This window comes from Hesperophylax consimilis, chromosome 23, assembly GCF_061612785.1.
Source record: "Hesperophylax consimilis isolate HC1 chromosome 23, BYU_Hcon_1.0, whole genome shotgun sequence".
Taxonomy (NCBI): domain Eukaryota; kingdom Metazoa; phylum Arthropoda; class Insecta; order Trichoptera; family Limnephilidae; genus Hesperophylax; species Hesperophylax consimilis.
This window is the reverse complement of record NC_142858.1, coordinates 12,731,619-12,744,387: the sequence shown is the minus strand read 5'-3', so window position 1 is coordinate 12,744,387 and position 12,769 is coordinate 12,731,619. Positions and strand designations below refer to the sequence as shown.

The 12,769-nt window shown below is 31.6% G+C and overlaps 1 protein-coding gene across 3 annotated transcripts in view; it reads right to left on the bottom strand.

The window, feature by feature from the left end:
* The window catches only part of LOC149412338 (UNC93-like protein), a 105,072-nt gene that overhangs the window by 37,040 nt on the left and 55,263 nt on the right, over positions 1 to 12,769 (bottom strand). The gene's annotated exons all lie outside the window — the stretch shown is intronic.

Genomic DNA, 12,769 nt, shown 5'->3' with positions numbered 1-12,769 from the left:
TGAAATATCCATACAAATTGAAAATATCTCCCGAGTAAATGCCGCCAACGGGAATTGAACCCGCGCCTTTTAATGTCCGGTCAGGTGTTCTGAGATCACTAATCTATGTCGGCTTATTTCCAACAAGCCAAATAATGCTATATGTGTTAGAACAACAATCAACAATTAATGCTTATTATATTTTTGACTAATTATTGCTTATAATAATTTGCTATCCTATGTGCTATGCATAAAAAACCTTGTTTTATAAAAAATAGTTAAAAAAAGTACATTTTTATAATTAATACATACATTTTTTTATTTCTTTTCCGATTTTATGTCCGGGTTTAATATTCCCCATAGGAAAAACTAAACCCTTCCACACACTTTTCCACAAATGATCATCTAGTCAATCAACATTATGCAAGTGCATTATATAAGTAAAATAAATACAAAACAATACAAGAACAACACGTCAACTCACCAGAGATCAAATGGGAAAATAATTCACCGACTCCAGATATTTTCATATCAGAGGGTTTGGCTCGGTAGAACTCCTAACAGGGCCTATAAATCGTACTGATCCCTCAACATAAATATTTAAAAAATCTTTCGTAATCCTACATGTATTTAAAGTGACTGATTTTTGCATTTTTAAATATAATTTTTTTAACGCCTAATTTTTGAACGAGAGAGCTAGGTATAATGCCAGTAGCCGAAATAAAGATTTGGTAATATTTTTATAGTCTGAGAATGCCAAATTCTTTTTATCTCATTTCCTAAATCTGTGTATTTTCTTATTTTTTAATGAACAGATTTATGAATATTACAGGAATTTGGAATAGTGACATCAATGATATAAATAATAATATTTTATATTATTAATAATATTATTCGATTCTTTTGTACTAGTAATCATATATTTAAAACTTTTTTGCACTCAAAAACTTCATACATTATAATTATGTCAAAGGTGCCGTTTGTGTTTAAATAAATACACATGGGATATCCATGACTGTATTGCTGATAATATTTTTTTTCTATGAGTATATTATCTCGTTTAGTGAGTACGGGTGAGTTATTTTACAGTCCCAAGGTTGTGATGACACTGGAAAGTTGGCCGACCTCACTACAAAAGTTTGCCGTAAATTGAAATGCAAACATTTATTTCTTCAATGGCAAAGCATAACTTAATTTTTTTAATGTTCATAATATTGATGTAAACAAAACAGCACACAAAGGCCAAATAATGAAATACGAGACGTTTCTGAATTAACGAATATTTGATTATTTACCCCGAGAAGTTACGACTCATTACCGTGTTCAAAACGTGTTACAGGAATTCTTGTGTATTTGTTTAGGTATAGTAAAAATATACTCTTGGCGACGATAAAAAATGCATTTTTTGCAATTCCCTTTGTTTTCTGATAACGATTTTACAATAATTAAAAATCTATTGTTCACTGACGTTTGACGGGGAACTTGAAATGAAAATTGATTTTTCATGCATGTAGCCGATTCATTTTTATTCACACTTAGGCCCAGTTCTTTCGCAGTAATTAGCTTGGAATAAAGCCATCAAATGGAAACTCAGCGTCATCTTGTTTTTTTATTGTTGAAAAGTTCCCGTTTAATCTTTCAGTTTAAAAAAAATCTTATAAGCAGAAGAGGACAATTATCATGTATAATCTATCAGCGTATTACAATTTGTTAAAAACTTGAAACGCAACTAGAATCTAGGCTGAATGGCCATTTGTTTACAATGTTACATTTGAATTTTTGCGAAACAACTGGGCCTTAGAGTTTACATGGAATATAACTGACTCCAGAGTTGAATAAACAATTTTTCAAAACTCTTCTCCATACGAAATGTATAAAAAAACGTATTTTCCTGAAAACTCTCTTAAATCTAGAACATCAATAAAATACTTATAACACACTCCAGAAACATAAAATATCTCGGCGTTCAAATCGATGAAAATCTTTGATGGGACACTCACATAAATAGCATTACAAAGAAACTTACAAAGCTCATGTACTACTTTAGAAACGTAGTCAATAAACTAAATAAAAATGATCCATATAAAATCAACTATGCTCTTTGCCAATCACGCATAGAATATGGAATTATTGGATGGGGATCTGCCTCAAACCCTCACATGAAGCAGCTCGTTAAAACACAAAAAGTATTAGTAAAAATAATCCCCGTAGGAACTCCATCAAAAGAAATTTAAAAAAAATTTAACGTAACCAAACATTCCAAAATTAAATACATCTTTCGGCCAGAAAAACCACTATGCTATAAAATTATATAATGCCCTTCCTATTGAAATTAAAAATACCATGGATATAGAAAAGTTTAAAAAAGACATCAAATTATGGGTAACTAAACATGAAGATAAGGAAATCATTAAATTTATGAAGTAACCCCAACGCAACCTACAAACAACAAACATAAATACTTTTTGTTTAATTAATTTTATATTTTGTGGGAACCAACAAATTAGAAGATGAGGAAATCATGATCAACACAAATACAACAACCTACAGTCCGCCTTGGAACAGGACAAATAAACAAACTACATCACTTTAAATTTTTATTTTACTTAATATTGTATCTTTTTTACTTCACTTTATATTGCCGTTAAATAAAAAATAAATAAAATAAAATCTAAGACCTTGCTCACTGTAAAGTACATTACAATTATGTATATACAAATATGAATATTTTGCAAGCGATTCGATTTCGTACAACCAAACAACGCCCAATATTAATTTTATACTTAAATAGTGATTTATTTTATATTAATTTAATATTGATGATTATTTTTCTTCTTAGAACAGTAACTAATATTTGAACACCAACGCTAATTATAAAAATCTCTGGTCCAACGCTTCGTCCGACGCAAAACTTACAGAAGATACAACGTATATCATAGTCTAGCCTTAAAACCTTCTTAGAAAACACAACTTGCAAAACTATTTACAAAGGCTCGCGTTTTGTTCATTACGAACAACATATTTGAATAAATGCAAAAAAGAACAAGTTCCTTTTAATAGTAATTATTATAGTAATATTTAAAATTCTGATATGTATTTGGGAAGTAGGCAGGTAAATAAGCACATTTTGTACATTTATAATTTTTGTGTATTCTTGAGTTTTCATTTTTACGTTGACTTTCATGTGACAAGTTTTATTGTACATGTACCAGAAGAAAATTAAAGGCTATCGCGTCATAATTGAAAATCTAAATTGGTAAAATTAAAAACAATAAGCATTGTTTAAAATACTTGAGCTGCGAAGATTTACATCATGTGTAGAAACCAATTCGATTTCTTCGAAGGAATTTCCACACCACAAATAAAGGACGCGGTTGAAATATTTATCAACTATTCAAAACAACAAATGTTTATTTCTCAAGTCAAATGTGTGCTCTGAAATGATTGTGAAATTGTTTAAATACATGTATGTATATTCAAGAAGCACACTGACTCGAAATTATTTGTCAGTAAAAGAGACATAAATTTATATTATGGATACCTATGGAAAATAAAAACAGTTATGGTTATGTTGTGATGTTTTGTGTTGTCAGCCAATAAAACAAATTACCAAAATAACAATGTATTCCCTTACATTGCATTTTGTTTTGATGTGTCGGAGATAAAACACATGCTTTGATATTTAAAAATAGGTTTATCAAAATAATTAACTTATGTCTATACGCTAGAAATGTAACATACCACACGTGAGACCAGTCTAGTACACCCATATGCATCAAATATTAAAGATACAAATGAAATTAACAATGTTTATGTAATAAAATAAAAATACGTAACGATGAAACCAATTTAGGTTTCTATAGGAATATTTCAAGGACAATTTTATCAGCCTGAATTATTGACTTTCCTCTGTCATAAATATATATTGCAAGATATTAAAAACTTGTCTGAAACCTGTTGGCAAAGTTACATTAATTCACTAATAGGAATGTAGGTAATTCAAAAATCTAGTCCGAAAATATTGCAGAACGAATAGTTTGTTGCAATTAAAAAATATATATTTTTACAAATGGCAATAAAGTGACAAAGGGTAAAAAAAAGAAAGCGGTTTGCCGAGATTATTTACACTCGTAATAATACAAATAAAATTCAATATTTAAATTAAACGATATGCGACTCGGCAACTGATGTAACATTATAAGGTTTTACGACTCTCTCTTTGCGGTAAATGCATGTTTATTAACCTAAACATCATACCTACTTTATATAATACACCAAATGCCACATAACTAACTAACACAAAACCCAACTAAAATTAAAGAAGCAAATCACAATGCAATAACGTGTTTAATTAATTATTTGTTTAATTGTTCAATCAATTAGTAGCAGACAGCCGTTGCAGCGTAAGGGTGAGTATAAACACGCGAGCACTACTCCCGAGCTGAATCATGACTCATTGGAAAGGAACAAAGCAACAGTAAATTAACTAACGTTGAAAAAGCAAAGTACGTTGTTTTGGGTAAACATGAAAAAGTAACGGTGAAATTTGAAGAAGCTCAGAGCACATGTTCTCAGTAAATAAAAACTTTTTCAAAAGACAAGGAAAGCAAATATCTGACTGAGAAATATAAATTTAAAAAAAAAAAACAAAAATATGGTCATTTTTTATTTCTTCGACAAAAAAAATAAAACTCTCGTGGAATTGTATTTAAAAAATCAAAGGTTCTAGTATTTGACATCCTTTGTAATAATGTCTTACTGATGCGGAGGCACAAAGGGGCACTCGACCAGGTGAATAGAAATAAAGGGTGTGATATTGTTTTATCAACAAAAATGCACATCTACAAAGTTAATAAAAAACAAATTCACCAACATACTGTTGAAAACTATTGAACTTTTATTCATTTACATGGATGTACAATGAAAAAGGTTTTATGGATAATTCGATGTTCCGTAACTCACGATAGAAATGACAATGCGTACCGATAATGGTTGTTACGATCTAGAAATTCTAAACAAAATGTCTTTTTTCAAAGCAACCGATTTTCTGCTTTATGGTCAAGACGCTTATAAATGGCATTGTTAATATTTTATATTAATCATAATATTTTGACAGGTACATGCTCTGGCACAGGTATATTTGACCACATTTTTAGTTAATTAAATTAGGTACTATAAATTGACGAACTTCAATATTGTAGGTATTGTCTTACACACAAACAAACAGTCTAGTGAACCATTATAAATTATGTTTCAATCGGATGACGTAACAATACATTTCTTCGTATAAGAGTGTAAACACGAACGCCTTCTGAAGGTCGCGAACTATTCAGTAAACCCGTTCAGGTGGTCGGCGGCAATAACCTATACCTGACTTATTACCGGTAGGTAATTATACATGGAATAACTTGACCGGTGGAATAAAATTACTTCGAGTTATTTTAAGACTAATCTAGGTCAATATGGAATTAATAAACAACTTGATGAGTTGTTCTTTGTCAGTTGAGATAAGTTTGGCAAACCACTGCAATAATGTTTTTAATAAATTCTTTATCGAATTGCTCAATCAATTAGTCGCAGACAGCCGTTGCAGCGTAAGGGTGCGCATAAACACGCGAGCCGAACTCCCGAATCACGAATTGTTGAAAAGGAACGAAGCAACCGCAAATGACGCGAAACGCCGTTTGTAGTTGCTTCGTTCCTTTCCCGTATTTCATAGCTCGGCTCCCGCGTTTTTTCTCATGTTTATAAGCAGCATAACTGGTTACACGATTTTTAGCGATTGAGTTTATTTTGAGCGAAAATATATGATATATTTATGTTTTTTTTTTAATAAATTTGGGCGTAAACTGTCTGATGGTTGGATTGTTGATTTTTGAAGTTTAATAGACACAGCAAAAATAGTTACATTATCGTCTAGACAACATCCATACATCATGTATTTTTAATAAAGTTTCGTTTCTGAGTATTGAACTCTAACCAGGGAAATAATGGATTGGTTTGCAATTATAATTACAAAATATAATCTTATGGGAAAACCCCAACAAAAAATGGTTTAATAATATATATTGTTTCTCTTTTAATCTAAGACATAAAATATACAATTTTAAATCCCGAATTGTACATACAAAAAATAAAATAAAAATATAAAAATAAATAGTTGCCAAAGTTCACGTTCTTGCCAAAGTTTACGTTCGTCCAAATAATATTATCTTTGAAATTACAATTTTTTTTAAATTTACGTACGAATGTTTATTTCAATACCATAAAATTCCAAAAGAGTACGATATGTACATGTAAAATAAAGCCGCAACGTTCTGCGTAGTACAAAATTTAAGTAATGAATAACAACAATGCATCATTGAAGGTTTTATATACCTTGTTCACTTCTAATAAATATTACCGTGTCTATTCTGTGTTTATTATCGCCATTATCGGTTTTGCAATCAATGCAGTGAAAGTAGGCAACCAAATTATCAATGGGCAAGCGCAGCGATGAGTTTCGGCTCAGTTTTATCGCAAACCACCTCCACTTGCTAAATCTCGCTAAGTAAAATTAAAAATTTTAAATTATCGAATCGAAAATTGCTTAGCATTAACGTTCGCTCAAGGACTTCGGGCTTTGGTATGTTTTGTCTTTACCTCATAAAAATGCATTATTCAAATTATTGAAGGCAAGGCAAGGCACCTTCAATTTAATACCATATTTAAAAAAAAAACAATAATTGCTTAATCATAGATCTGCGATGAAAAGGATAAGATCAATTTGTGAAGTCGTTAAAATGTCTAGATATCGGTGATGGATATTTTCATTGCATAGTGTATATCTGTTAGATATAAAGTAGTCCGAAAATCAATAATTTGATTTATTGCCATTACTTTAATTCGTCCTTCTTAGATACGGTATTTCCACAAATAGATACGTTTATCTCAAATTATTCAATTTGAACTTTCTCAGAGATATTCCAAAATATTCTAAAGAATGTTAACTGTTCACTAAATAGGGGACAATTCTGTTATTTAAAAAAAAATTGATCTCCTATATTTTATGTAATTAATCCTAATGACGGTTTTACAATATCCTAACTGACTTGTTCCCGGCGTTATTCGGAGTTGATACTTTGGAGTATATATTTGAGGTTCCGAATCGTAAATTGTTAAGTAAACTTGACGAATACTGTTATTGTTAGTTGTAAATATATTTTCATTAGTAATTAAAAATTTTATTTGTATTAAAATAACTTATTACCTAACAAAGCGTAGGGGATCTTGGTGGAAATAGGACTTCATTAATCTTATAATTATCATTTTACTACGGAAGTATTTGATCCAGTTAATCGTGGCATAACTTCCTGGAGCATTCTAGACTTATTCTCGGTACCATTAGCTACGTCGTCGTATAATATTTCGGATCTCCACATTTTTAACACGGTTGTACCAGACGTACGCTTCAGGGATCTTATTTCTACAGCACTCATTCATCTTTTTTCCTTTCAGTCTACTTTCATCATGCTTCACTGCCGTATATTAGGGTTGGTACAATGCTCCATTATGAACTGCTGGCTTCGCTTCTTTTGATGAATTTTTTATTAGCCCCAATAGCGTTCAGTCCACCATAAGTTTTCTGCTTTTTCCCTGGAACCAGGCAGAGTGAGTACCACGTGTTTAGTTTGGGTGTATCCGGTGACGACGTGCGATAGATTTTGTTGTTGTTGTAAAACTTCGTTATTTTCATAAAATAAAATACTTTTTGTGTAAAATGTTTTTGTATGAAATACTTCAGTATTAAGTGTTGTGTATTAATATATTTGTTATTTTCCTCCTGCAAAACATGTTCTCGGTGTTCCTTTTTTGATATTGTTTTTTCTTTTTTATTCTTCAATATAAACACACACTCAACTGCCAAAGCAGTATGTTAGCAGGTCATGTTTTGCCTTGGAATGGTGTATCTACAAATAAGATGGAAATAATATAACATATACATAATAATTTAACCTCTCTCTCCTAGTATTAAGTAGGCGACACATTACGCTATACGCATCATGGCTTGGTCTATTTCAGCATATCGCTCGCCATACGCTACCAATGCGAATGTATGGCGAGCGATACGCTGAAATACGTCAATCCACAAAAATAAAGCGCGCTTATAGCGTGGTCTGTCACAGGCTTTAACTTCGTGTAATATTTAATATGTTATAATTGGAGATTGTCCGTTAATAAACAAATAATGCGTAAAACTATAAGTTATAATTCAAAATAGAGGTATCCGAGCAGTATTGAATTGTAAAGAATTTTAAGTGTGAGACAGAAAATAATTTAAAACACCCTAATATTTAAGCCAAAAAATAAGATGCTTTAAGAATATAAATTTCAATTTCGGAATTCATGGCTACCCCACGAGAAACTGTGGAGATTTTAGACAGCCAAAAATAAAATTTCTCGAGAACCCAAAGTAATCTGTCTTTTAAAGGAATTAAGATTTTTAATGAAATTACCGACAGATGTTAAAGAAGCTGAAAGCCCTGCTGTTTTTCGTGGGTTATGCTTAAATACGATAAAGAATAAGTTTTAGATGCATTGTAAAGTTTCTCTAATATAATAGAAATTATTTGTTGAAAGGTTTATACTAGATATAGAAATGTATTTTTTTATAACTAAATAGAAACACACAACAAAAAAAACATGTACACCATGAGTTTGAAGAGATCAACGAACTGTGAAGTTGTCATCTCTATTTCAGTACATACTTTTTCATTAATTAGAAACTATTATTTGAACTGATGGTTTGCCAGCATTTTTTTTTGCGGTGTTATGTAAATTTTTGGGAGGGTACTCGGTCTACTCAGTGAGACGGTGACGAAACATTGCTTTAATAATGGCTATATTGTTTTCATCAGTTGGGATTGAAAAGAAGTCGGCCCATGATGGATGGCTCGTTCATTTTGTATGCGCGTGATAATTCCCGGAACACAAGAACATTTCACTTCTTCGTCTTCGGTTGTGTTTTTTTTTTAAGTTAGGTGTTGTGCGAATAATGCGATGTGGTATCTAATAGGATCTGGGTACCTGTTCTGTTTTAAATTATCGTACAGCGTTAATGTATTATTGATCTCACCCAAAGAGATTGGAATATAAGGTCAGAGCGCGAATATTAAATAGATTGTTTTTGGTTGGTATTATATTACATAGTATTACCATGAAACTTGGGGTTCAAGAAAGTAATCAAAGCGTATTTTTTCAAACAGAACAACGTAAATTGTGTACACATATGTCGTCAACCTAACCTTTCCCTTAAATTAAAAATCACCTAATTCCTATAAAATTTTTCAAAATTCAACCACTAGGTTTTTCTTCTGGATTGTTTATATTATTTTAAATATTCATATTGGGACATAAATTCTAACGTTCTGACATAGACAATTTACTACTTAAGAATTCTTAATTGCAATGTAAATAGAAACTATGTGATTATCTCATAATATTGTATGTAAACAGCGATTTCACTAAAAAAATAGTTTTTTTCGTGTAAATTCTGGTTTACATCGGTTTTGTCCAAACCTGCTGAAGAGGTACAAATACACGAACACAAATAAAGAATCACTCATCTTGTGGACTGGTTCTCTTAAAAAGATTGGCGATGAAACGCAAATAAATCTTTACTAATATCTATTCATGTAATCCAATTTTACTGTTAGACTTAACTGCCTTAAGTATCGTAAACGTTTAAACATTTGCATGAATTAACATATTTAGTTTAAGGAAAACGGTTACATTAATCTGATTAGTGCGGATTACGATTGAGGCAGTCCACGACATCAGATTTATGTATCTCTAGTTTACGTTTGATACGCGTGAAACTCTTTTCTGATGACAAGGCAAGTACTGGATAGGTAGTGGGTACTTTGCTAACTGGATTATACCAGCGCATGTGAGTCGAGCATTACCACAATGTGCTACTTATCCATTGCTATCTACACACACTTCTTCCTGCATATCAATTCAACTTACGAATTCAAAATACTTCAAACATTGTTCAATCGTACATTACAATGATCTCAAACGTAAATAATATATGTATATATATATATATATATATATATATAGCGGTTAAAACTGGAATATATAGTTCGAATGGCTCGCCGCTCCAAGCCATAGTGGCACTCCCTATTTTTTAATATTGTTGTGAGGCGGAAGTAATGTAGGAGGAAAATGGTAGGGGATAAGTTAGGTTCTAAAGTACCTGTTTAATAGTATTTATTTATTGAAAAAATGAAAGTTTTGCAATTGCAAGTAGTATTTCTGGAAGTTCGCTGAAATATATTTTCCGAAAACGCACCTTCTCTAGAAGTTTGGACACCCTTAGGCATTTGATTTGAAATTTATTTTTCATTTTGTGCACCCACCGCATTACATTTTTTGATAATGAAACGATTTTTAAATGTGTTTTAAAACCCTTCAAAAAATAGTTTGACGAGAACTGAACCTTCCTACACGGGAACTGTAGTCAACTGTACTTGTAACTGTACCAACGGAGCCAAATCCCGAATGTATAAAGCCGACATTTATTGCGTATATTAACACCTGTAATGTCATAAATTTCAGAGAAATACGTATATGTCTGCATCTGTGTGCGTGATTGCCATCAAAAGTTTACAGAATGCATTGCCATCGACAGCAAAAAGTGGGTTAATTCTTCCTTCCAAGATTTAAATTCATTCACGTACTGTGAATTCAAATAGTAATATTTAAAAACACTTTATGAAAAAAATAATATATTAAATCTTTTTTTATTTTTTCCATATTCCATTTTTCACATCAATTTTGTTTTATTTACTGTTTTTTCAACACGCCTTTCTATTGTCTTAGGCCATAGGCCCATTGTGCTATCTCCCATTTTACCTCAATCCTTTAACAGTCCCACGGTTCCTTTTATAAAGTTCACCAGGGTTGTCATTGAAAATGTGGCTTTGTTTTCTGGTTCCACAATATGTATTCCTAGGTCTCATTTCTCCTCTCCAATCCCCCTTGGTTCACTGAAGGCCCCACAAGGGGAGAGAGCCTCATCTCTCCTTTCCACTACTCCTTGGTTCCCTAAAGGCTGTTGCTACTTGAAAAAAGGTTTTCCTTTCTTTTAAAATAATTTCATGGGCAATGCAGTTATTGGTAATTAAACGTTTTAAATCACCGTGGCTACCTTCAGTTTCTCGACATGTTGATTCTGACTCCTGCTTCTGTCACGAAAATCTCAAGAGAGAGCCTAATTCAATGATAAATATTCACTCTTTACTTGATCAAATCATACCTTCCTCGTTCATTTTTGTGTTTTTATTATTTTCTCTTTTATATATTTGATATTTCATCAACGGTTAAAATAAATCGTGCTACATATCGATTAGAGTACATAAATGTAATGTATCTTACTGCTAGCCACTGGAATTTTTAATTTTATGAAAAATCTATATTATTTAAAGTCATTTTTGATAACTATTGCAAAAATATTTCCGAAATATTCTGTCAAAGTTGCCAAAATCTATGGATGGAATCATGGTTAACAGATTGCATCCACGGGTTCGTCGATCACTAATACTGTAGATGTAGACCAATGAACGTGATCCTATGTTAGAATCTACGTTTACATGTTTAATTGTAGGTAGATAAAGCTGTTTGATGAAACTCTTTGACGAGAATAAAGATGTTTCCAAAGACACTTGCATGTGAAAAAAATGCTAAATTAAAATCAGATACGTACCTACGACCCTCAACCTACATAATATATATTATATGTACTGAATAAATTGACATTCAGATAGATGCACATCTTGTTGAGTTGGATCAAGTATCCTCGTAAAATAAAAAATTAACCCAATGAATGGAGATTATTTAATATTTTTTCCAACGAGATAATGACTAAGATTTCAAGGGCACAAGTTTTTAAATGAAAACTTCCATCGTACGTGATTGCTGATTAGTATGATTGACACAACAATAACAGTGAACCTGGATTTTCTTATCTTTATTCAATTCCGGGAGAGTAATTATTTTGTTGGGCGATTAAAACTACGTTATTTATGATTGACTACCCAAGTATTAAACACGTACACTTGCATTCAATAGGTATCCACATCACGTAGGTACAATTAGCGTTTTTTTATTGTTTACAGGAAAAAGTATGTAATCATTGAAGACAATATCAACCACTTTCGAACAAAAAATGTAAAACAAGAAAGACAGAAGAGATTCTGTCGCACTATTCTATCCTTTTGAACTGACAAAAACGTGGTTTCAACAACCAGTGTTGCCAAGTTAGCATATTATATGCTAAATTTGGCATAATTACTCCATGTTTGGCATAATTATTATGCTTTTAGCATATAGCATATTTATTTGGCTTATTTTTACAGAAACATGAAAATAATAAAAACCAATTTTTTAACTAACAAAAATAATATCCATTGAAAAACTGGTGTCTCAATGGAGAAACATAGTTCACATTAAATGGGAATCCTTGACTTCCACTGTAGAGTTTTGGAATGAAGTCATGCAATATAAACATGCAGCTAATAATAACCCCTTCGGTGATTTATGTCAGTTTGCAATGCCTATTTTAACATTGCCGCATTCAAATGCGGACATTGAACGTGTATTTAGCCAAATGAGTCTGGTCAAAACAAAACTCCGAAATCGCTTGGCGGTGAGAACCCTGAATGCCATTTTGTACGTGAGATTTGGCCTAAAGAGAGCAGGAAAGTGCTGTTATTCTTACACTGTTCCTGACGAATTACGCTGCATT